This window comes from Dasypus novemcinctus, unplaced genomic scaffold (assembly GCF_030445035.2).
Source record: "Dasypus novemcinctus isolate mDasNov1 unplaced genomic scaffold, mDasNov1.1.hap2 scaffold_134, whole genome shotgun sequence".
Taxonomy (NCBI): Eukaryota; Metazoa; Chordata; class Mammalia; order Cingulata; family Dasypodidae; genus Dasypus; species Dasypus novemcinctus.
Window position 1 is genome coordinate 1,293,273 of NW_026688153.1, and position 23,633 is coordinate 1,316,905.

A 23,633-nucleotide genomic window follows, 5' to 3' on the forward strand; every position below is an offset into this window, starting at 1 on the left:
GAGGGATGGGCTGTGGAGGGTGAGAGAAAAAGAGGGCAGGATTGACTGGCGATGGGCAAATGACATATCATTTGGCCAGAATGTATGCATAGCCCTTAGGGTTGGTGCATGCCGGTGCTAGACGAAATATCTAACATGATGTTGCGCACGCTTTTTTGGGGTGGATAGCGCTGTGGCTAGCTTAACTGCAAAGAATTCTCAGACGTATAGCAATAAAGGGGGGCGGAGGGTGCACCCAAGCCCTTTACGCTGAGGGAAGCGAACCCGTACCGACGGCTAAAGTCAGAGAGCTTCACAGCAAGCAGCTTCACAGGCGGGATGTACAGTGGGAAGGGGGGTGAGGACGTGGTCGAGATTGAGGAATGGAATCAGAGGTAGCAAGACGTTGGTAATGGATTTGAACAAATGAGGAAAATACACTGTCAGCATGATCTTTGGCAAGGCGGATGATTCGTCGAATGGCCCAAGGACCAACGGTGAGACCTAGGATGATGAGCAGAACTGGGGTTAGTAACGGGAGGAGATAGGGGAGGAGGGGCTGCAGAAAGCCCCAGGAACCAGCAGTTTGGGCTCGTTCAAGTCGGCATTGGTTGAGACCTTTTTCAAGTTCTTTTAAGCTGGAGTCTACTAAACCGGTATAGTTGGCATAGACGCAGCATTCTTCTCCCAGAGCTGCACATAGGCCACCTTCTTTGAGGAGGAGGAGGTCAAGGCCTCGGCGGTTTTGCAGGACAACTTCTGAAAGGGAATTGAGGGAGTCTCTAAGATATTTGACTGCATCTCGGAGGTAGATGATATCAGAGTCTACTGCTTGTCTGAGGTTTTGGAGGGCGGAGGCTTGTGTGGCTAGGGCTGCAACACCAGTGGCAGCTCCAGCTGTAGCTAGGAGGGAAGTGACAGTGAGTACAGCAGTAATAGGTTCGCGTTTGTGGAGGTAAATAGCTTCTTGAGTGTGGTCAAAGGCTTCAAAGAAATGTAGAGGAGTGTGATAGATGACTCGAGGCGTGAGGAGGATGAGAGCACACGTTTCTTTGGTCTTGTTAAGTGTGGCAACAGATAAGCATGGGGTAAGTCCGGTGGAAGAGCAGAGCCATTGGGTGGTGTTTAGGGGAACTAAGTATTTGGCAGAGATGTTTGGGGAGGTATAGTTGGCACAGGCAGTAAGGGTAGGAGTGTGGGAAGAACGGGGGTGAATGCATAAACCTTGGGAAGAGATGTGCGTAAAAGTGAGTGGGACATGAGTAGATTGATTCCAATTGCAGGAAGAGGGGGAATCGTCAGTGGAGGAAGTAAAGAGTGGTGAAGGGATAGCAAGTGGATCATAGAGGGGGAGGCTGGGGGAAAGACACAACCAGCAAGAGCGAGTGAGGTTGGGGTGGGAGGCATTGAGAGAGGAATAGGAGGCGTTTAGGAGTTTGAAGTAGGGACTAGAGGGGATGAGAGGATGTGGTTGTATACCTGAAGCAGGGGGGGAAGTGGGGCTTGTAGAAGGGACGACGGCGGCGGAGGTGGAAGAGATTTTGAGGGGGGTAGATGAGGACGGAAGAAGGTGAACAGTGGGTGAGAGAGGAGGGTTAAGGATGTGGTTGGGACCAATAGCAGAGGGTGGGGTGGAGACAACACGCTTTTGGATTTCAAACAAAGCGCCACGATCATAGTTGCTCATATACAACCGGAGTCCATAGGGGCCAGCCATGTATCGTCGTTTGGGTTTTTTACTGTCAGCGAAATGAAGTCCCAACGGGAATTGTTGGCTACTTGGAGAGAGAGATACGGGTCTCTGTTGGGGGCGCCGGACCATCCATGGGCCATGGTCACACATCCCCAAGAGGGGCAGTAGAAGTGTGATGGGTCATGACAACCTCGAGCACTAGCAGGACAGATGTAAAAACCAGACACAGGGTTAAATTGAGGGCCAAGGAGACGATTGTTTCGAGAAAGCAGGCATGCTGTATTCCCGCCTCAACAGGATGAGGAATGGTGGAAGCCTACTTTTGCTTTTTTGATGTTACTCACTTGGCATTCGGGACGGAAGGAAATTCCAGCAAGAGGGCAGACGTGCGTGAAAAAGGAGGGAGCGACACTAGTAACATTATAAGCGAGAACACGTTTTTCTGGAAATGTCTGCAGAGTCCAGTTGAATGGCTGATGGGAGGAGGAGCTTTGGGCAGAGGAGGCTAGAGACAACATGAGAATGAGGAGATGGATGAGGTAGGGGAGGGTAGGGGAACAGGAGGCGGGGGTATGAACAGAGCGGGCTCGTCGGAGGAGCTGGAGAACTTGGCGTTCAATGGGGTCATCATCTTCAAGGGAAAGACGGCTTAGGCGGCGGGCAAAGAAACGTTGTCGACGTCGTTCGCGGTGAGAAAGAGCTGGTGTGGTTCCCATGGACGACGGTGTCGGAGAGGTAGACTCGGGTGAATTTACCTGGGGGCGTATAGTGGTCATGGGAGAAGGACAACGAGAGAGGTGAAAGTGCCAATTAAAAGTAGAAAGGCGACAGCGAGGAGGAGGCATTGACGGAGGTTCCAATCTGTTGGGGCTGTAGCTGCGAGGCAAACAGCTGAGAAGATTGTTAAGAAAATGAAAATTACAAGAAAGAAGCAGAGTAAGAGTGGGTGCGAGGGGAGCTTGAGGAGCATCTGCACTGAGAGTTCTTTTCTGATGAACTATAAAGCACGTTTTGGTGAAGGTCAGGCACTTTTCAACGGTGGGTTGCGGAGGTAGCAAAGGCTTTTCTTGTGGAGTATGCAGAGTTGGGTTTTTTGAGAGATCTGTAATGACAAAAGAAGGAGAAGAGAGCCCTCATAGAGGAGGGGCAATCAGCAGAAAGAAACTCGGAGAGAGCACTTATTTAAATATAAGCATTTCAGGGAGGGGCTGGTTGGTGCTGAATTTGAGCGAATGGGGCGACATCTGGGCCTCCGCTGTCAATGTTGTCTCTCACGGAGGGTATAGGGTGCTTATCATTAGGGGGAACTTTAGGGTCAGTGGCAGGCCTAATATAGCGTCCAGGGACCCAGAGTGGTTGTGGCTCAGAGTCTGGGAAGATACAAGCAAAACCTCTCCCCTGTGCTAGCAAGGGAGCTGGGTCTTGCCAAAGATTTGTGGCAGGGTCTTTCTAGTGAACAAGAGGGACTTGCGAGGGTTGCCACATGGGTCCCCAATGTTTGTGGGTTGGGGAAAGTCCCTTGTCATCGAAGGTCAGGAGATTGTGATGAATAAGGCAGGCAGTGATGACATCAGCAGGGGCTTTATGGGGGGAGGAAGCTCTTTCTTTTTGAATGAGTAGCTTGAGCTGTTGGTGAGTGCGCTCAACAATTCCTTGCCCTTGTGGATTGTAGGGGATGCCAAAATGGCATTTGTATGAAGCTGGCAAAGGTGGCACTGCGATAGGCTGGTCCATTGTCGGTTTTGAGATCCCAGGGAATTCCCATGAATAGAATGGCTTGTCGGAGTGCTTTGATGCAATGTTTAGCGCTCTCTCCTGTGAGGGGCACGGCGTAGCACAGGTGCGAGAAAGTATCAACTGCAACATGAAGATACTTAAGGCGTCCAAAGGCGCTAACGTGTGTGACGTCAAGTTGCCAGCGGGAGTTAGGCTGTAGGCTGCGGGGATTAGCTCCGCGAGGCTGCAAGGGTCCAAGAGGCAGCAAAGGTGCACATGTTTGGCAGGAGCGCACAAGATGTTTACATGTTTCAATGGGGAGGTCTGGGAAGAGCTTTTGAATAGATCGCGCTGAGAAGTGGAATTGAGAGTGTAGGAGCTTAGCTTGGTTGACAAAGTCTCCCAGTCTTGTTTTGTCAGTGAGGTTTTTTTGAATGGCAACTGGGCATACATGGCGGCCGGATGCTAAAGCGTCGGCGAGGGCATTTCCTTGAGCTAGCGGTCCTGGCAGGCCAGAGTGACTTCTGATATGAGCAATGAACCAGGGTTGTTGCCTTTCTTCAAGCAGTCGCTGTACAAAAGCGAGTGCTTGGTCAATAGTTAAGTCACTGGGTAGGAAAGTAGCAAGCGGGAGGCTGTGACACACTTGTAAAGTGTATAAGCTGTCTGTGAAGATGTTAAGAGGCTGGTCCGGGTAGAGATTGAGGACTGCGGCGACAGCTAAAAGTTCACTTGTTTGGACAGAAAAGTCATTAGTAAACACCAATTGTCGTGGCTTAGGTTCTCTTGGCGTATATATGACAGCAGCGAATGCCTTTTTTGAAGCATCAGTGAAAGCAGTGATGGCAAAAGGAATTGGCTTTCTTGCGGGCAGCGGATGGAACGGGTTGGAAAATGCTAATTGAGATACCCCTTGTAGTAGTGGATGATGCGGATAGTGATTGTCAAAAGAGCCACGAAAGAATTCTATTAGGCTTTGCATTTGGGCATTATTTATGATGAGAGAGGTAACTTCTTTTGCATCAAAGGGCCAAACGATGGTGTGTGGCGGGACGCCATACGTTTGTATGGAGAGAAGTACTAAGTCAGTGGCTAATGTGATCCAAGCCCTTGTAAATGGGCAGATTTTTGGGAGTTTACTTTTTGACGTGTGTAGAAAAAGAAGAGGACCATCTTGCCATAGGAGACCCGTTGGGGTGACTGGTGTTGGCAAAACTAAGGCAAGGATTGGGAGATCGGGAGAGAATCGCTCTAGGCGGCATTGCTGGAGTGCAGCATTTACTTGTTGGATGGCTTCTTTGGCAGCTGGGGTGATGGTGATGGGGCGAACGACTGCAGCGGATGGACTGCACTTAGTCTGCAGGAGCTCGAAAAGGGGTTGCATTTGCGCTGTTGTGATGGGGAGTGCTGATCGAAGCCAATTGATTTGTCCGCAAAGCCTTTGGAGCTCATTCAGCGTCATGTGATCAGAAACATGGATTTGCGGGCTGGTGGGCCGAATATATTGATGAAAATGAAAGCTTAAGAACTGGAAAGGTGGCTGGGGGTTGACTTTGTCAGGTTGCACTATTAATCCAAGACTTGAAAGGTTTGTCGTAACTGCAGAGAGTAAATCATTGAGAAGTGTGTTAGAACTTGCTGCTAAAAGGAGGTCATCCATATAGTGGATGATGTATGTGTGCTCTGGATGGAACTTAGAGCGTAGCGGCTCAATGGCATGATTGACATAGAGCTGACATATAGTTGGACTGTTCCGCATGCCTTGTGGTAGTACTCGCCATTGGAATCGGAGTGCTGCTCCTTGATTGTTGGTACGCGGGACTGTAAACGCAAATCGTGGACAGTCTCGCGGGTGAAGAGGGATAGAGAAAAAGCAGTCTTTGATATCGATGGTGGCTGCATGAAAATGCTGAGGGACTGCAGTGGGATGCGGGCAACCAGGCTGAGGTGATCCCATTGGCTTAATATGTTTGTTAATTTCTCGAAGGTCATGAAGGAGGCGGAACTTGCTCGTGTTCTTTTTACTGATGACAAAGACTGGCGAATTGTAGGGACTGGTAGACGGCTCGATATGCCCTGCTTGTAGCTGTTCTTCGACGAGGGCAGAGAGAGCTTGCAGTTTATGAGTTGGCAAGGGCCACTGCTCGACCCAGATGGGCTCCTCTGTGTCCCATTCCAGAGGGATAGGGTCAGGTCTTGAGATGGGAGCAGTGGCCCCTATAAGGGGGGGGGGCGGCACAGCTATGAAGGCTTCTGTGGTGATTCGAGCTTTTAGCTGGCTGAGTACATCTCTTCCCCACAGGATGGTTTGGACTGAAGAAAGGACGAGTGGACGAATCTGGCCTTCGTGACCTTCTCGGTCGCTCCAATGCAGAGGCTGGGAGGTTTTCCAGGAGGTAGCAGCTCCCGTGGCGCCGATGACTTGAGGGCCGGTTTCGAGGGGCCAATGATTGAAGGCGGCGATTTCAAAGGGAATACAAGAGATTTCAGCACCAGAGTCTAAGAGCCCTTCAAGCCATTGTCCGTTTATTTTAAGCTCTAAGGAAGGTTTTTGGTGACGTTTGATAGGCATTGTCCACATTAAGGTTTTGGAGCTCTCTGGAGGGCCTCTTGGGGGAGGGGCTGAGGCCTGCCCCGCTGGAAGTTTAAAGGCTGGGAGACACGTTGCGATGAGTGGCAATCGCGGGCCCAGTGATACCCCTTGCCACAGCGCGGGCATGGTGTGGGGGGGGCCTCTTGGTCTGTGCAGTGCTACGGTAGGGCGGGGAGCTGCCTGTTGAGGGCACTCGCGGACAAAATGACCGGGCTGACCGCATCGAAAGCAGGCAGAAGTGGAGGCAGATGACACAGCCATGGCGGAAGCGAAGGCAGCAGTAAGTGCTTTAGTCTGTGGGTCAATATCTCGACAAGCCAATACCCATTCATGTATTGGCTTATCACGGATAGGAAGAATAACGGCCCGGAAGGGTGCAAGGCACCCATCGAGAATGAGTTCTTTTGCTAACACAAACTGAGCATCTTCATTAGTAATTTTCCGCTGGCATGCTTCTAAAACGCGTGCGACAAATGCTGGAAAGGTTTCTTGCGAGTCTTGAAGCATTTGCGTAAATTTGGTGGACTGCTTGGTAGAAACTAAAGAGAACGATCGCTGGACAAGAGCTTTTACTCGGTGCCAAAACCCTGGATCTATGTTTATATAAGAACGAGGGTCAGCATAGTTGTTAATTCTTGTGTAGGCGTCAGCTGGATCTTGGATACCCGCCTGGACATTTTCTACCACTTGCTTATCAACAGCTACTTGATAGTAAGCACGCCATTCAAGGAACTGGCCTGGCGGAAGGATGGAACAGGCTAGAGAAATCCAGTCATAAGGAAGAGCAAGTTGAACCCCTAACTCTTCTATTAATTGTTGGACATATGGGCTACCTATGCCGTCTTCTTTAACAGCTTTGCGAAGAGTTTTAACTTCTTCGGCTGTGAAGGGAAGCCAAGTCTGAGGGCGTTGCTGCGTGGGCAGTGGGTTGAGCAGGTATAGCTGGGGGGCGGGAGAATGTGCTTCACTAGAAGCAGGTGGGGAGCTGCTGCCATACGGTGGTGGTGAGGGATGAACGGTAGCGGGAAACAGATGAGAGAATGATGGCTTAGCAGCGTCAAGGCGGCAACAAACTGGCGGCGGGATATTTTTGGGCGCTGGACAAGATGGCGGAGCGGCGACGTCACTTTTAGGCGCCTGCCAAGATGGCGATGTAGTTACGTCATTTTTGGGCGCCGACCAAGATGGCAGCGAAGTCACGTCATTTCCGGGGGCCGGCCAAGATGGCAGAGAAGTCACGTCATTTCCGGGGGCCGGCCAAGATGGCGGCGAAGTCACGTCATTTCCGGGGGCCGGCCAAGATGGCGGCGAAGTCACGTCATTTCCGGGGGCCGGCCAAGATGGCGGCGACATTATGTCCGGGGCAGGGCCGGAAGATGACGAGACAGGGAGGGGCGGGTAAAGGTGAGAGGAGGCGCCTTTGTTCCCGCCGGCGGGCTCGGACATAGGTGAAGAAGAAGCCGGAAGTGCGCCATTTTGGGCAGAGGTGGAAGAAAAAGGAGAAAGTCCGCTATTTTGAGGAGCTACTGAAGCGGCTTCTGCGGGCCGTGGGGAGCGCGGGCGGGGAGGTTCGCGCTCAAGAGCGGCGGCGAGCTGGTCAGACAGAGAATTTGGGTCGCCAGGATCATCGGGCTCATAGTCATTGGGTTGCTTAACTGATTTGTCTCGGATGGCTTCTGACGGTGCACCAAGGAGGCAGGCGCGTATGGCTACTAGAGCAGGCAGCAGGCCGTGCGGAAAAGACCGCTTTTCATGCTCTATGGCAGAGGTGACTCGATCTATGAGTCGAGAGTATGTGTCTGGGCTCTAGAGCTGGCAGGTGGCGAGCCACGGATTAAGAGGGAGTAGCAGGTCCCAATATTTTTGGAGCTGTTTTAGGGAAACGCGGACTCCATTGGTATCAAGCAGGGCGGCTAAAAGCCGAACCTGAGGGGTATGGTGTGAGGAGAGAGAGGTGCCCATAGTGGGAGAAGAAAAGACGGCGATGGGGTCCCTACCTGGAGAGCTGAAATGGTCGCCAGTAGACAGCAGCAGCAGCAGCAGAGAGGGGCGGGAGGGCGGTGGAAGGAAAGGATCCCGGGCGAGCCCCCTGCTGTGAGTTGCTATTCTAAGTTAGCAACCCCTGCTGTAGGCTGCTATTCTAAGTTAGCAACCCACGAGGACCGGGCGGGCTTCCACGGCTCGGCGGTGAGCCCCTAGGCCAGTGCGTAGGCCTAGGTTCTCCAGGCGTGGGGGACGCGCGGTAAAAACCACGGAGACAGCCTGTGAGAATGAGCTAGTCCAATTTATTGCGGAAATACACTTGATTATATAAGGTCGGGTCAAGGGAGGGGTAGGAATTGGGGCGGGTAAACTACGGGGCGGTAGTGGATAGGCGGAACTGTGCAGGCAGCTATGAAGTAGGCGGTGATTAAGAAAGGGGGCAGATTATGAGTTGGCTAAGTGGACAGGACTGGTGGGAAGGATAGCAACGGCTGGAAAAGGGAGATAACAAAGGCTAGGAGGAGGGGTGAAGGGAGGCAGCAACAATACGGAAAGTCACAGAGGGTTTGTGAGTGTGAATTCTGTGTGTCACAGTCAACGCTAATTAAAATTTAATAAACTTATGATACTTTTTAACCTTAAAAAAGGTTTCGTATCAAACTGAGTGTTCATACAAAACTGGAGTTTGGTTTTCTCTCTGTTAAAATAATGACATTTTCTTGGATTATTAGTCTGCTCTTAATGAAAGTTTATAAAAAGTTTTCTTAATTATCTGAGTATTCTGTCCAGAAGACCAAGATTCCATATCATACCAGAGTATGCTCGTGGTCTTGCTCGTCTCCTCTGGGAGGCATCAGGAACCGAACCCTGGACTGCCATGTGGTAGGCAGGAGCTCAACTGCTTGAACTACATCCATTTCCCAGAACTTCATCTTCATCAAAAAGGGACTTTTAAAGAGAAGCAAAGCAAGTCTGTTAAGCTATGTTCTACCTGTTGATTAATGTAACCCTGGTAAAGGTGTAAAGGTAAATGAAACAAAGCTTCTGCGGATGGTCTGTGCCCAATCACCTCAATATAAATTAATCATCACATGATTTTTATTTCTAAAAATAGTTTCATTTAAAGATGCTCCTAAGGGAATTAGGGCCTAGACTGTAAGCTCTTATAAGTCACATTTACTCTGGGATTTTGTTATTTCTAAGTTCTGAGATGCTCTGCTCTTTCTCTGTAACCTAGTAGCTCCCTGGAACTTTAGGTGTCTGTATGACATCTGAGACTCAGAGCTGAAGTTCTCCAGCTCTAAAGGTGCTGAGAAGCAGCAGTAACTGAAAAAGGCCACCCCACGCAGCAAGTGTTAAAGAAGCTAAAGAAAGGATCAGACTTCAGCCAAAAGGGGATGGGACTGATCTAGTTAAAGACTAAGGTGGATCATAATCCAAAGTAAAAAGTAATGCTATCTGTATTTTTAACCTATAATACTTATGAGGACCAAAAAAGGAGAATTAATTTTGTAAAAAAAATTTTTTTGAGTCTTCGGGGTGGGCTCGGCGGCACAGGCCGGCCTGCGTGGAAGCCCGGCGGTCGGCGGCGGCCCTGGGGAGGCCGCGGCGCCATGGGGGGGCGGTAGGAGGTGCCGGCGGGTGAGGCGAGCGGGGGCGGTCACCCGGTCGCGGTCGCGGCGTCCTCCAGCGGGGTTCCGGGGGTGGGGAGGCCCGGGGCGGGGCTCGCAGGCCCCCGGGGTGCGGGAGGCTGGGCCGCCGCGAGGAGCCGCCGCCGGCCGCTGGGCCCCGCCGCCGGGCCGCTCGACGACGCTCCCGCGGGGCCCCGCCTGAGGAGGCCGCGGAGGAGGGAGGCGCGGCGGGGGGGAGGGCGAGGCCGAGGTCCGGGAGCACGGCCCGAGCACTGGTTCTCCGAGTGGTGGGCAGCGCCTGGCCGAGGCCGCGCAGGCCGAGCAGGTGCCCCCGAGCTGCAGGAGGCGGCGGCCGCGCAGCCCGAGCACAAGCTGCGGAAGCTGCGGCGCCTCTGCCAGAACCCGGCCTCCGCCGCGGCCCGGCTCCACAAAGCCCGAGCGTGTCACAGCCAGGACTTCCTCTCCGGGTCCCCTTCCAAACTGCAGCCACCGCCGTCACCAATCTCTGCAAAGAAAGCGTGGATACCCGTCAGCGAAGTTTTGATATTGGAATTCAGATTGGCTATCAGCGTCGCAGTAAGGATGTGTTGGCTTGGGTTAAAAAACGCAGAAGAGGGAAATGGACTTGGCCCAGTGGTTAGGGCGTTGCCTACCATATGGGAGGTCCGCAGTTCAAACCCCAGGCCTCCTTGACCCATGTGGAGCTGGCCCATGCGCAGTGCTGATGCGCGCAAGGAGTGCCCTGCCACGCAGGGGTGTCCCCGGCGTAGGGGAGCCCCACGCGCAAGGAGTGCGCCCTGTAAGGAGAGCCGCCCAGTGCTAAACAAAGTGCAGCCTGCCCAGGAATGGCGCCACCCACACTTCCCATGCCTCTGACAGAACAGAGGGGGACAAAGAAACAAGACGCAGCAAATAGACACAGAGAACAGACAACCGGGGAGGGGGGAATTAAATAAATAAAACAAAACAACAACAAAAAAAAAACGCAGAAGAACTATACATAGAGAAGATTTGATCAGCTTCCTGTGTGGAAAAGTTCCTCCACCTGGGAACTCTAGAGCTCCCCCAGGACTGACTGTAGTGCCCCCTAACGGAGCACTTCAGCGGAAGCTAGCTCATCTGCAGAGGCTGGTTTGCAGCCCTTCCGGGAAGCCGCGGCTCTGCACGGGCTTAGTGGTGCGATGGCCAGCATAGCGCGCTCCAGTCCCCAGGCTCTCCTCCACGGGTAAGCAGCGGATCGAATGCTCGTAGTCGGAGAAGTGGACTCCACGATGTCGATGTGAACACTTTCACATCAGAAGAAATGGCACTCCACTTGGACAATGGTGGAGCTAGAAAGCGTACCTCAGCCCAATGGGGCGATGTCTTTACAGACTCAACAACCCATAAACGCAACAGAATGATCTAAACTGCAAACATTTTCACACCCACCATGCTGCTTGAAAGCCACTTGATCCTCAACACATACTATTATTGCAAAGGAAACATGAGGCCATCCTCCCTTGTTCACTGTTTAAGACAAGTGAATTCTATAGTGGTTGCCATAAAAGGAATTTCTAGGTATTTGCAGTAGATGCCTCTTGTAACTATGGCTTTCTCAAAACTGTAATCCTAGCAGAGGACATCAGATAATGTGTAGCCGTTAGCAAGATCATCATAGGCAAACATATATCCGTTCCAAGGCTAAAAGTGACCTTAACTGTATTTATTCTCAAAAGGGAAAGGAAATGTCAGATGTTTATTAGGTTATATAATGCTTCTTTTTTTTTTTCTTTTTTCTTTTTTCATTTTTTTCGTCCTTCATTTCCTGCTGTGTTGAGTATTTTGCTTCAACAGTATTGCCACTTTCTTAAAATTGTCTAAAACATGATTTGGCATCCTTGTCAAATCTGCAGGCTTCCATTTTCACAGCAGCACTGTACCATGCACCTGGTTTCTATATAGTAACTGTGTGCAACTTCTAATTATTGGACTGTGCCCTGTTTTTTGTTTTCAAAGCAATTTCTAATTCTGGTGATTGTGTGATGTAAAGAGGTGCTATGATGGTCATGCAATTAATACTTAACATTGAATCAATAAAAATTTTTTTTTTTGTAAATAGCTGTGGCACACAATCTAATTTAATCTGTCTGGTCAGTTTATTTGAACAACCTAGCTCAGCATTATTTAACAAGGAACCTAAGATGGGGATTGAGATCTTGGTGTTCTGTACAGGTTGAAGTAGTACCCTGATGCATTTCAGAGTGTTTGGAGCATAAAATAAAAGGGATTTGCAAGGTCCCTTCAGGCACTGGGGCAGGAAAGCATGAAACTTGCCCACCTTGGGAATTCCTGCTATTCTGTCAAGCAGTAGGGGCTCCCAGTTTACTAAAACTATAATCAGAGAACTTTGCAAGGCCTAAATCTAAGAATTGAAAGCAGGGAGACCTGTGAAAAGAAACCCAAGGAAACTCATTTTTATAATGAAGCCTAATTAGAGTTAAACCTAAGAGTCACTCTCTGGATGTTACTACACCAAACAAAATGAAAAAAAAAAAACACAACACATTATGCTAAGTGAAAGAAATCAAACACAAAGTACTATATATTGCATGATTCCATGTGTAAAAAATGTCACTATAAATCAATTTATAATGATGACATTAGATTAGTGGTTATATAGGGCTTGGGAAGGACTGCTAAAGAGTACAGAGTTCTTTTTGGAATAATGAAATTGTTCTAAAATTTTTTGTTGTGATAAATGCACAACATTGTGATTATACTAAAAACTATTGATCATATATACTTTGGATAGATCCTATGATATATGAATTTATCTCAATAAAACTACTTAATAAATAAATAAGTAATTGGGCAAGTATAGCCAGAAATAGTGGCTGTGTACAGCAGGGGAAGTAGCGAGAGATCGAGGTGGTGAAGAATTTTCTTGTTAGTTTTTTTCTTTATTATCAAATTAATGAAAATGCTCTGATGATGATTGAGCTGATGAATGTACAACTATGTGATTATGTCAAATACCACTAATTATACATTTTGGATGATTTGTATGCTTTATTAATATGTATCAATAAAATTGAGGTATAGGGAGTAGGGCATATGGGAATCCCCTTTATTTTTTAATGTATATTTATGTAATCTAAGTATATTTTTAAAAATAAAAATATATATATTTAAAAAATTAAAATTGATTTGTTAATTTTTTATTAAGTCACTCTCTGGAAGCCTCCTTGTTGCTCAGATGTGGTCTCTCTCTAAGCCAAACTCTGCAAATAAGCTCACTACCTCTCCCCAAAATGGGAAATGACTCCCAGGACAAAATCTCCCTGGCACCATGGGGAATGACTCCCAGGGGGGTAAGTCTCTCCCTGGCACTATGGGATTCTTGATCAAAAGGGGGAAAAGAAGTAAAACAAAATAAAATTTCAATGGCTTGATTTCAAATAGGATTGGGAGATCATTAGGGGCATTACTCTTAGGCAGGTTTCAATAAGATTGCAGAGTCCCAAGCAACAGTGTTCCTGAAAACCTTAAGGACTCCTCTGGGCCCTGTCTAAAAAAATTATTTCCACGATGTAATATAGTTATTTAAAACTATAAATTTCAATTTCCTTATTAAGTTTTTTTTTCCCAGAGACTATAAAGCCTCTGGCTTGTTCCTTTGCCAGTTAAGCACTAACACCTAAGGTACCAGTCTCCCCAAGGATGGCAGCCAATTTCATTCCTCTATCCCATAATGCCAACACCCCTTCTTTTTTTCTTAAAGATTTATTTTATTTATTTCTCTCCCCTTGCCCCCCCCCCCCATTGTCTGCTCTCTGTGTCCATTTGCTGTTTGCTCTTCTGCATCTGCTTGCATTGTCAGGCTGCACTGGGAAACTGTCTCTCTTCTTTGATGAGTCATCTTGCTGCATCGGCTCTCCATGTGTGTGGTGCCAGTCCTGGGCAGTCTGTGCTTTTTTCACATGGGGCAGCTCTCCTTGCAGGGTGCACTCCTTGCACGTGGGGTTCCCCTATGTGGGTGTGCCCCTGCATGGCACCATATTCCTTGCGTGCAGCAGCACTGTGCATGGGCCAGCTCACCACATGGGCCAGGAGGCCCTGGGTATCAAATCCTGGACCTCCTTTTTGGTAGGTGGATGCTCTGTGAGTTGAGCCATGTCTGTTTCCCCCAACACCCCTTCTGAGCATAAAGAAGTTAGAGCACTGTCAAGATTGAGGCAATAAGCAAAAGGGAGGAAATGTAACTGAGAGTCAAGAATTAAAAAATGATTATGATTACTGAGTCATTATATAGTTGCTTTTGCTTACTTTATAGTATATTATAGAAGAGCCAGAAATCAATACCTAAAATTACTGAAACTCACGAGACTAATCCTAACCCTTGTTGATACTTACTATTGTAAGAGTAACCACTCCAACTTCCCTTGTTTGAATCCATCAAAACCCTAAACTCCTTAGATTTGGGTAGACAGATTTTAGGCAGATGGGCATTCTGATGTTTTCGCTTTGCCACTTGGCAAAAAACTCTCTCTTTGAAACCCCAATGTCTCCTGAATTTGTCACTAGAGTGCATTGGGCAGAGAACCCTCGGCTTTTGCTCAGTAACAGGCTTCTACTGGGTTAATCTGGTAAACTAATTGCAATGATGACATGATGCCGCAATAGTAGGTGCCAGGGGCTTAATGGATACATGGAGATGTATTTTAATTGGGGCCTGCAGTGCCCTAAGGAAAATGCATGACTAACCGTGGAATTTGGAGCACCATGGCAGGTCAGTGGGGGTGAGGGGCCCTTAAATTAGTGTAGAGAATAAAGAGAGTCCCTTACCTGTGGATGGGGCTTTAAAGTTTTCTAACATAAAGCTCATCTCATAGGCATTCACTTATTTAATTTCAGAATAACCCTATGGGAGAGGTGAGTCTCATTTTATTTTTTATTTTTTTAACTTAAAATTTATTTTTGTTTTTAAAGAACTTTAGATTATATAAATGTTACATAAAAAATATAAGGGATTCCCTTATGCCCCACGCAACCTCCCATACTTTCCCACATCATCAACTTTCTTCATTAGTGTGGTACAGTTGTTACGATAGATGAACACATATTGAAGCTTTGCTACTAACCATGGACTATAGTTTACATTATCGTTTACACTCTGCCCCACACAATTTTACAGGTTATGACAAAATGTATACTGGCCTGTATCCGTCATTGCAATGTCATTGCAGTTTCAAGCAGGACAATTCCAGTGTTCCAAAAATGCCCCCATGTTACACCTATTCTTTCCTCTCCCTCCCCTCAGAAGCTCTGGTGGCCACTGCCTGTATATCAATAATAAGTTAACTTTATTTTAAAAGAAATTTTATATTATAGAAAAGTTACATAAAAAATATAGGGGATTCCCATATACCCACCCCCTCCCCCTCTCACATTTTCCCCTATTAATAACATTTTACACGAGTGTGGAACATTTGTTACAATGGATGAACATGTATTGAAACTTTGCCACTAACTGTAGTCTATAGTTTACATTATGGTTTACACTTTGCACTGTATGATTTTACAGGTTTTGACAAAATATATAAGGGCCTGTATCTGTCACTGCAAAATCACGCAGCACAATTTCAACGTCCTAAAAATGCACTATGTTCCACCTATTCTTCCTCTCCCTCCCCTCAGCACCTCTGGTGACCACTGTCTTTATATCAGTGTTACAAGTTCTTCCATTGCTAGGATAATAATAAGTCCACTTTGGTCCATGGTTGCATTGCCCCCTTGTGTTTGTTCATTCCTCAACCATGAGGATTTGGGAATGGTGATGCTGCTCTGCTTCAGATTGAGAGGAGGCTTAGATCTTATGGGGCGGAGGGAAGGAACAGTTTTCCTTGCAGTTGTAAATACTCTTTACTTTTTGGAATAGAGATTTCCCACTGTCATCATTTAGTTAGTTGTCCTGGACAAGTCTGATGAACTGGAAAGTAGATGTTGGCTACAAATCTGCCAAGATTCAGGGCTTAACCAGCATGTTAACAGACCAAAGATTAAGTCTCTAGAACTTGTATTTAATGGGTATAGTGCTAATTATAGTTTCAAATAAAAGGGGTAGAAGACTCGTGTATAGGGAAATTATAAATGAGCCTAACTCTGTTACAGTGGGGAAATAGGTTATCATATATTCCAAGGCAAGGCCCACGATGGGTACTGATTTCATGGGGTTGTGTGCCTTGCCTGTAGTGTCTGGATGTCTCTAGATCCCTCTGGAGCACCCCTCTTTGTGTTTTTATTTAAAGATTTATTTATTTCTCTCCTCCCCACCCCCACCCCCACTGTCTGTGTCCATTCTCTGTATGTTCTTCTGTGTCTGCTTGTATTTTCATTAGGCGGCTCTGGGAACTGACCCTGGGACCTTGCAGAGTGAGAGAGAGATGATCATTCTCTTGTGCCACCTCAGCTCCCTTTCCTGCTTATGTCTCTTATTGTCTCTCCTCTGTGGCTCTTGTTGCATCATCTTGCTGTGCCAGCTCTCTGAATAGGACAGTTCTCCTGCTTGGGATGGCACTCCTGCACTGGGGTCACTCCTGCACCAGGCAGCATTCCCACATGGGGCAGCACTCCCACATGAGCTTGCACTTGTGTGGGCCAGTCACCACATGGGTCAGCTTGCCTTCACCAGGAGGCCCTGGGCATCGAACCCTGGACCTCCTACATGGTAAACAGCTGCCCAATTGCTTGAGCCACGTCTGTTTCCCTGGAGCACCCCTCTTTGACACTTTATTGTAGCAGTTAGTGAGATCCTCCTGGGTTATGCATAAGCATCACCTCTGGAATGACTTCTCAACCCACTTTGAAATCTCTTATTTAATTTTTTATTTAATTTTCTTTAATTTTTTTCCCTTTTGGTTCAAGGTCTTTTTCTAAATGCATTGCTGGTTAGTGCTAGGTAATAATCCCTTGGTGCCAGGGAGGCTCTTCCCCAGGAGTCATATCCCATGCCAGGGAGATGGCAGTGAGTGTGTAGTGAATTTACTTGCATGGTTTGCCTTTGAGAGAGGCCACATTTGCATAATAGGAGGTTTTCAGGTGGTAACCTTTTTGTTTTTCTTTTATTAATTAATTTTTTTTTTTTAGGTACCTGGACCAGGGATTGAACTAGAGACCTCATATGAAGCCGGCCCTCAACTGCTAAGCCCCATTGGGCTTAGCTGTTGGTTTTTACCTTTCTTTGCTGAGTTGGTTTTTACATTTCTTTGCTCACTGTTTGTTATTGTTTGTAGGAAGCACTGGGAACAGAATTTGGGATCTCCCATGTAGTAAACAGGTACTCAACTGCTTGAGTCACATCTGCTCCCAGGAGGTAAACTCTTAGGCAATGGGTATTATTAGGTTAGGTTTCAATTTTACAAAAATAAGGTTCATAAGTACAAGCATTAATATTGCGGTCTTGGTGTATTGGTCTGTTTTCTCTTATTAAGCACTGCCTATGTACTCTAGATTCTTGCCACTCTATTAGAAAACATAGCAAGAGCCCCCAGGATGGGAATTTAATATTTTCTTAGTTGCCGTGTGGGTCTCCATCCACTGAGATAATACCCTATGACTATACGAACACATTCATATTCCATAGAGGCATGCCCCATGTGCACCCTTCTCAACACCTACCCCACCACTGCCATCCTGCACCAGTGATCCTCCCCCTGCCATAGTTGTTAAAAGAACACTCAAAATTGTACTCACAACCACAGTCCTCAACCTCCCCAAAGTTCACCTGTTCCTTCCTCTAGCCCTGCCCCCAGCTCTATGGATAGTCCAACCCAACCCCTAACCTTGCTCACACTCACACTCCAGCATCACTGTACCATTCACATCACTCTACCACCATCACACCATCCACTACCAAACCTCCCCCATCCACCTTATCATATATTTTACCCAGACTGAGCATTGGCTCACCACTCACTACTCATTTTCTCTCTCCTGGTAAACTATCTTCCATATCTACCTCTGTGAGTCTGCTCAGTATCCATAGTTTGTATCAGTGAGATCATGCAATATTTGTCCTTTAGTGCCTGGTTTCACTCAACATAAGATCTTATTGATTTAACCATGTTGTCACATGTGTCAATTCTTCATTCCTTCTTAGAGGTGAGTAATATTCCATCATATGTATATACTGCATTTTATTTTTTCATTCATCCATTGAAGGATACTTGGTTTGCTTCCAACTTTAGGCAATTATAAATAATGCTGCAATGAACATTGGTGTGCATATATCTGTTCACATCCCTGCTGTCAATTCTTCTGGGTATATTCCTAGTTGTGGGATTGCCAGATAATAGGGCAATTCTGTACTTAGTTTCCTGAGGAACTGCCAAGCTGTCCTCCACAGTAGCTGCACCATTCTACATTCCCATGAGCTGTGGATGAGTTTCTATTCTTCCACATCCTCTCCACACTTGTAGTATTCTGGGTTTTTTTAATAGCAGCCAGTCTAGGGGGTGTAAGATGTTATTTCATTGTAGTTTTGATTTTCTAACATGTAGTGATGTTGAACATATTTTCATGTTCTTTTTAGCCATTTGTATTTCCTCTTTGAAAAAGTGTCTATTCAATTCTCTTGTCCATTTTTAAAAATGGATTTTCTTTTTATTTTCAAGATGTAAGATTTCTTTATATAAGCTGGAGATTAGGCCTTTATCAGGTAGGTAGTTTCCAAATATTTTCTGCCCTTGAGTAGGCTGCCTTTTTACTTTCTTGAAAAACTCCTTTGAAGAAGAAAAGCTTTTTAATTTTGAGGAGGTCCCATTTTTTTGCTTTTTTCTTTGCTTGTGCTTTGGGTGTAAAGTTTATGAAACCATTTCCTATTACCAGGTCTCATAAATGATTCCCTATGTTATCTTCTAGGAGCTTTATGGTCTCAGTTCTTATATTTAGGTCTTTGATCCATCTTGACTTAATTTTTATATTGGGTGTGAAATGGTGATCCTCTTTCATTCTTTTGGATATGGATATCCAGTTCTCCAAGCCCTACTTTTGAAGAGACTATTCTGTCCCAGTTGAGTTGGATTGGTGGCCTTGTCAAATATTAGTTGGCCAAATATGCATGGGTTTATATCTGAGCTCTTAATTTAGTTCCTTTGATCAGAATGTCTATCCTTGTGTCAATACCATGCAGTTTTATCCACTGTAGCTTGGTAGTATGATTTAAAGTCAGGTAGCGTGATTCCTCCAGTTTTGTTTTTCCTTTTCAAAATGTTTTTGGCTATTGGGGGCCCTTTACCCTTCCAAATATACTTGATAATTGGCTTTTTCAGTTCAGTAAAAAATGTTGTTAGAACCTTTATTGGGATTGTATTGAATCTGCCAATTTGGGTAGGATAAACATCTTAATGATATTTAGTCTTCCAACCCATGACATGGAATATTCTTCCATTTATTTAGGTCTTCTTTGATTTCCTTTAGCAATGTCATCTAAAATCCTTTACATCCTTAGTTAAGGCTATTCTTAGCTATTAGATATTTGAGTCTTTTAGTTGCTAGTATAAATAGAATTTTTTCTTGATTTCTTCCTCAGATTGGTCATTATTAGTGTACAGAAATGCTACTGATTTTTTGCATGTTGATCCCATATCCTGCCACTTTACTGAACTGTTTTATCAGCTCTAGAAGCTTTGTTGTAGATTTTTCTGGACTTTCTACATATAGGATCATGTCATTTGCAAATAGTGAAATTTTTACTTCTTCCTTTCCAATTTGGCTGCCTTTTATTTCTTTTTCTTGCCTGGGTGCTCGAGCAAGTACTTTGAGCACAATGTTAAATAAGAGCGGTGACAGTGGGCATCCTTGTCTTGTTCCAGATCTTAGAGGGAAAGCCTTTAGCCTTTCCCATTGAGTATGGTGTTAGCTGTGGGTTCTTCATATATGCCTTTTTTTTTCCTTTTTTTTTATTGACTTTGTAATAATATTACATTAAAATATATATGTGAGGTCCCATTCAGCCCCACCCCCCACCCCCCTCTCCCCCCCCCAACAACACTCGTTCCCATCATCATGACACATCCATTGGATTTGGTAAGTACATCTTTGGGTACCTCTGCACCTCATAGTCAATGGTCCACATCATGGCCCATACTCTCCTCCATTCCATCCAGTGGGCCCTGTGAGGATTTACAATGTCCGGTGATTACCTCTGAAGCACCATCCAGGGCAGCTCCATGTCCCAAAGACGCCTCCACCTCTCATCTCTTCCTGCCTTTCCCCATACCCATCGTCCACCATGTCCACTTTTCCCAATCCAATGCCACCTCTTCTATGTGGACATTGGATTGGTTGTGTCCATTGCACCTCTATGTCAAGAGGAGGCTCAGATTCCACATGGATGCTGGATGCAATCCTCCCATTTTCAGTTGTAATCACTCTAGGCTCCATGGTGTGGTGGTTGTCCTTCTTCAACTCCATCTTAGCTGAGTGTGGTAAGTCCAATAGATCAGATTGTAGGTGCTGGAGTCTGTTGAGGCTCAGGACCTGGCTATCACATTGTCAGTCCAGAGATTCAAATCCCCTAAATATATCTTAAACCCCAACATTAACTGCACCTCCAGCACATTAGCATGAAAGTCTTATGAAAGGAGATCCCATCTGAGTCCAGATTCATCACACATAAACACCATTTCCAAAGAGGGGCCATCTGCCCTGGTAGTTAACCCCATCGGCCATGACCATAACTCCCATGGGTCTCTTTAGCCCTCACAGGAACCAATATCTGGGGGTTTTATCGTCTTGAGGAAGTTTCCTTGTAATCCTATCTTTTGAAGTGTTCTTATCAAGACAGGATGCTGGACTTTGTAAAAAAATATGGAAGACTTCATGAATTTGTGTATCATCCTTGCACAGGGACCACACTTATCATTCCAATTTTAGTAGGTGTGCTGCTGAAGCAATGCTGAGTCTCATTTTAGGCTTTCACTCATTCATATATTCATTTATTCACTCAATCATTCAGTGCCAGGCCCTGTGCCCCATACTAGCTACCCCAAGATGGAAACACAAGCTCCCCAGTCCTTTTACAGGGAGGCAGTGTGTTCATACATTATGTACAAGACAATGGCCAAACAGGAGGAAACAGGAGGAAACTGAGGCTCAGAGACGTAGTGAGTGCCCTGTTGGGAACTTTACCTGCCCCAGCCTCTGACTCCTGGTCTGTTGCTCTTTCTTCTATACCAGCGCTGACCAGTGGGTTCTGCTGCTCTCCAGTTTCTAGGGAAGTTCATTGGTGTTCAGAGAGAAAAAGGACATCACATCAAAGTGGTTTGGAGAGGGAAGCGGATGTGGCTCAAGCAGTTGGGCCCCCACCTCCATATGGGAGTTCCTGGGCTTAGTTCCAGGGTCTCCTAAAGATGACAAGCAAGACAGCAAGCTGACACGACAGGGTGGCAGAGTGAGCTGACATGACAAGATGATGCAACAATGACAAAATGAGAGAGACAACAAGGAAACTCAACAAGAGACAGCAAGCAGGAAGGGGAGGGAGCTCAAGCAATTGGGCACCTTCCTCCTACATGGGAGTTACTGGGTTTGGTTCCCAGTGCCTCCTAAAAAGAAGATGAGCAGACTAAGAAAGCATATAATGAGCAGGGACCACAAACAAGGTGGGCAGAAATAAATAAATCTTAAAAAAAAAAAAAAGGTTTGGAGAGGAGAGGAAAACAGATGTAGCTCAGCCTGCTTCCCATGGACAAGGTTATGGGTTTAATCCCTGGTACCGCCTAAAAAAATAAAAAGGTTTGGAGAACACTGGGTGAAACAAAACATAAAAGATGTTTTCCATTGCAGGATTTCTCAGAGCCTTTAATATAGTTTGGTGGGGATGCAGTGCATAAGGTGTCATGGATCATTCTCCAGCAGACTCTTCCAGGGCTGCGTACTGGGGAAACACTGACTCAAAACTTCCCTTAGTGTCCCATTAGTTCTCTTTCCCACAGGCAACTACTTGTCTCATCCACACAAAGGCTTGCTCTGGGCTAAATTCTGTTGAAGACCTTTTCTCTTCCCTGAGAGACTTGAACAGAAGGGGCGAGAGGGGATCGACCAAACACAGCTCTTCCTGTTCCGAATCTCAGCTTCATCTCATAACTGCCAAGAAAGGCTGGGACCTGGACACAGCAAGGGAGCCCTCAGAAGGAGAGTTTTGCAGAGAGGTCCGCTCCTATCCCAGCCTCACCAAGCCTGGCCCAAGGCCCGAGTCGAGGGTGGGGCCAGGGGGACATTTTTAAAACAAAAACCTGCCCATGAAGCTCCTGCTTAAAGCCCTCCATGGCTCCCCATACCCACAGGAGAGGGTCCAAAGCCTCAGTCTGGCCCCTGAACCCCTCTCAGCCTCACACCCCACCACTTCCTGCTGTCTGCTCTGACAAAAGTCTGACCCATGTGCAGTTCCCAGTAGACCAGGCTCCTTTCTGTTCCCTCAGTTCTGTGCACTCAGGCCCCGTGCCTAAGCGTCCTTCCCTTCTTCCTCTGGATACTTTTATTCCTCCTTAGAGGTTCAGCCAAGAAGCTTTCCTGTGGAATTCTCCCTACAGCCCCAGGCTGACCTCTCCCCACACTCAAGGAAATGATCTTTTATGTGTCTGTCTCCCCAGCTGGACTGTAAATCCCCGCTCTATCCAGTTGGCCTTGAGCCCCAAAGAAGACCATCCCCACTGTCGTTTTTCACAATAGGCACTCAGGACTGTTCTGGATTCTAGAGGACACAGAGTCCCCAGGGACTGGCTGTGTGACCTTGGCAAGTTCCTGAACCTCTCTCTGCCTCTCTGCCTCGTCTGTAGAACAGGGTTACCCTGAGTTGAGAGATAGGAAACGCAGAACAATGTCCAGCACATTCTAAGAAATATGCTTCATGCCCTGACGGTGGCCTCAGGGCCAGGCTCCTGGGACCTCTGGGGAGACCAGGTCCCAGTCCAGCTCTGACATTGCCTGACTGGCTTTGGGCAAGAGGCTGGTCCTGCCTCAGTGTTCTCAACTGTAGAATGAGTCTGTTGGATGGTAGATCCCTAACGGGCTCTCTTGGCTCTAGTAAGAACTGACTCAGAAACTCTCATATTAGAAAGGTTCCTATGGGCTCCCTGAAGCCTGGAACCTGGGATACTGACCCCCAGATACCCACCCTTTCTCCCCTCTTCATCTCTTAATGGTGATCCTCCAGTACTGAAGTTAGAGTTGGAGGAATTCTTCAAGATTGGCCTCATGCCTCTCCTTCTTAGCACAGGCTGTTCCCTCAGGAGGAAATGCTTTTCCCTCCACCTCTCTCTACCACTTGACTATGCAATCTCCAGATTGGCTCAGGCCTTCTCTTCTAGATGAAACCTTCTCCAAAGCCTCCCACCCACGGCCTGGCAGAGTTAGCTCTGACGTGGCACTTGTCACACTGTTCTGTGCCCATCACACCAGGTTCCCAGACAAGCAGGGCCTTATTCATTTCTCTATTTCTGGTGTCTAACCTGACCCCATGCCCATGTGGGGTCGGCACATGTGTGTCGGCATGAAGGCATGCTCCAGCCACACACCCGCGGTTTCCAGATTCGGGGACCAAGCTCCCAGAATAGATTGATTTGCTCACGGCCACTCGAGGCCTCTAGTGGGGAAGGCAATGACTCCGGTTCAGCCACTTGCTGGGGACTCCAGGGCTCTGAGCCTCAGTTACTTTCTTTTTTGGTTATTGTTTAAACATTTTTTATTGTGGTAACATATATAGCAGATAATTTAGCATTTTATCTACTCTTGTGTGTACAATTCAGTGGCATTAATTACATTTACATTTGTCCTACCATCACCACCATCCATTTCCAGAACTTTTCCATCATCCCGAGTCCTGCCCCATGTAGCCATAACGCCCCACTTCCCTCTCCACAGCCCCTAGGAACCTTTACTCTACTTTGTCTATGGATTTGCATATTCTAGTTATTTCATTTAAATGGAATCATATGCTACCTCTCCTTTTGTGTCTAGCCCATTTTACTCAAAAAAGCTCATCCATGTTATAGCA

General features: G+C 46.8%; 2 pseudogenes; one reads left to right on the forward strand and one right to left on the reverse strand.

Moving 5' to 3' along the window:
* The first annotated feature begins 7,991 nt into the window (after positions 1-7,991).
* On the forward strand, positions 7,992-11,127 carry LOC101421412 (HUWE1-associated protein modifying stress responses 1 pseudogene; annotated as a pseudogene).
* A 9,313-nt stretch (positions 11,128-20,440) lies between these two features.
* On the reverse strand, positions 20,441-20,532 carry LOC111761846 (U6 spliceosomal RNA; annotated as a pseudogene).
* Between the last annotated feature and the right edge of the window lie 3,101 nt (positions 20,533-23,633).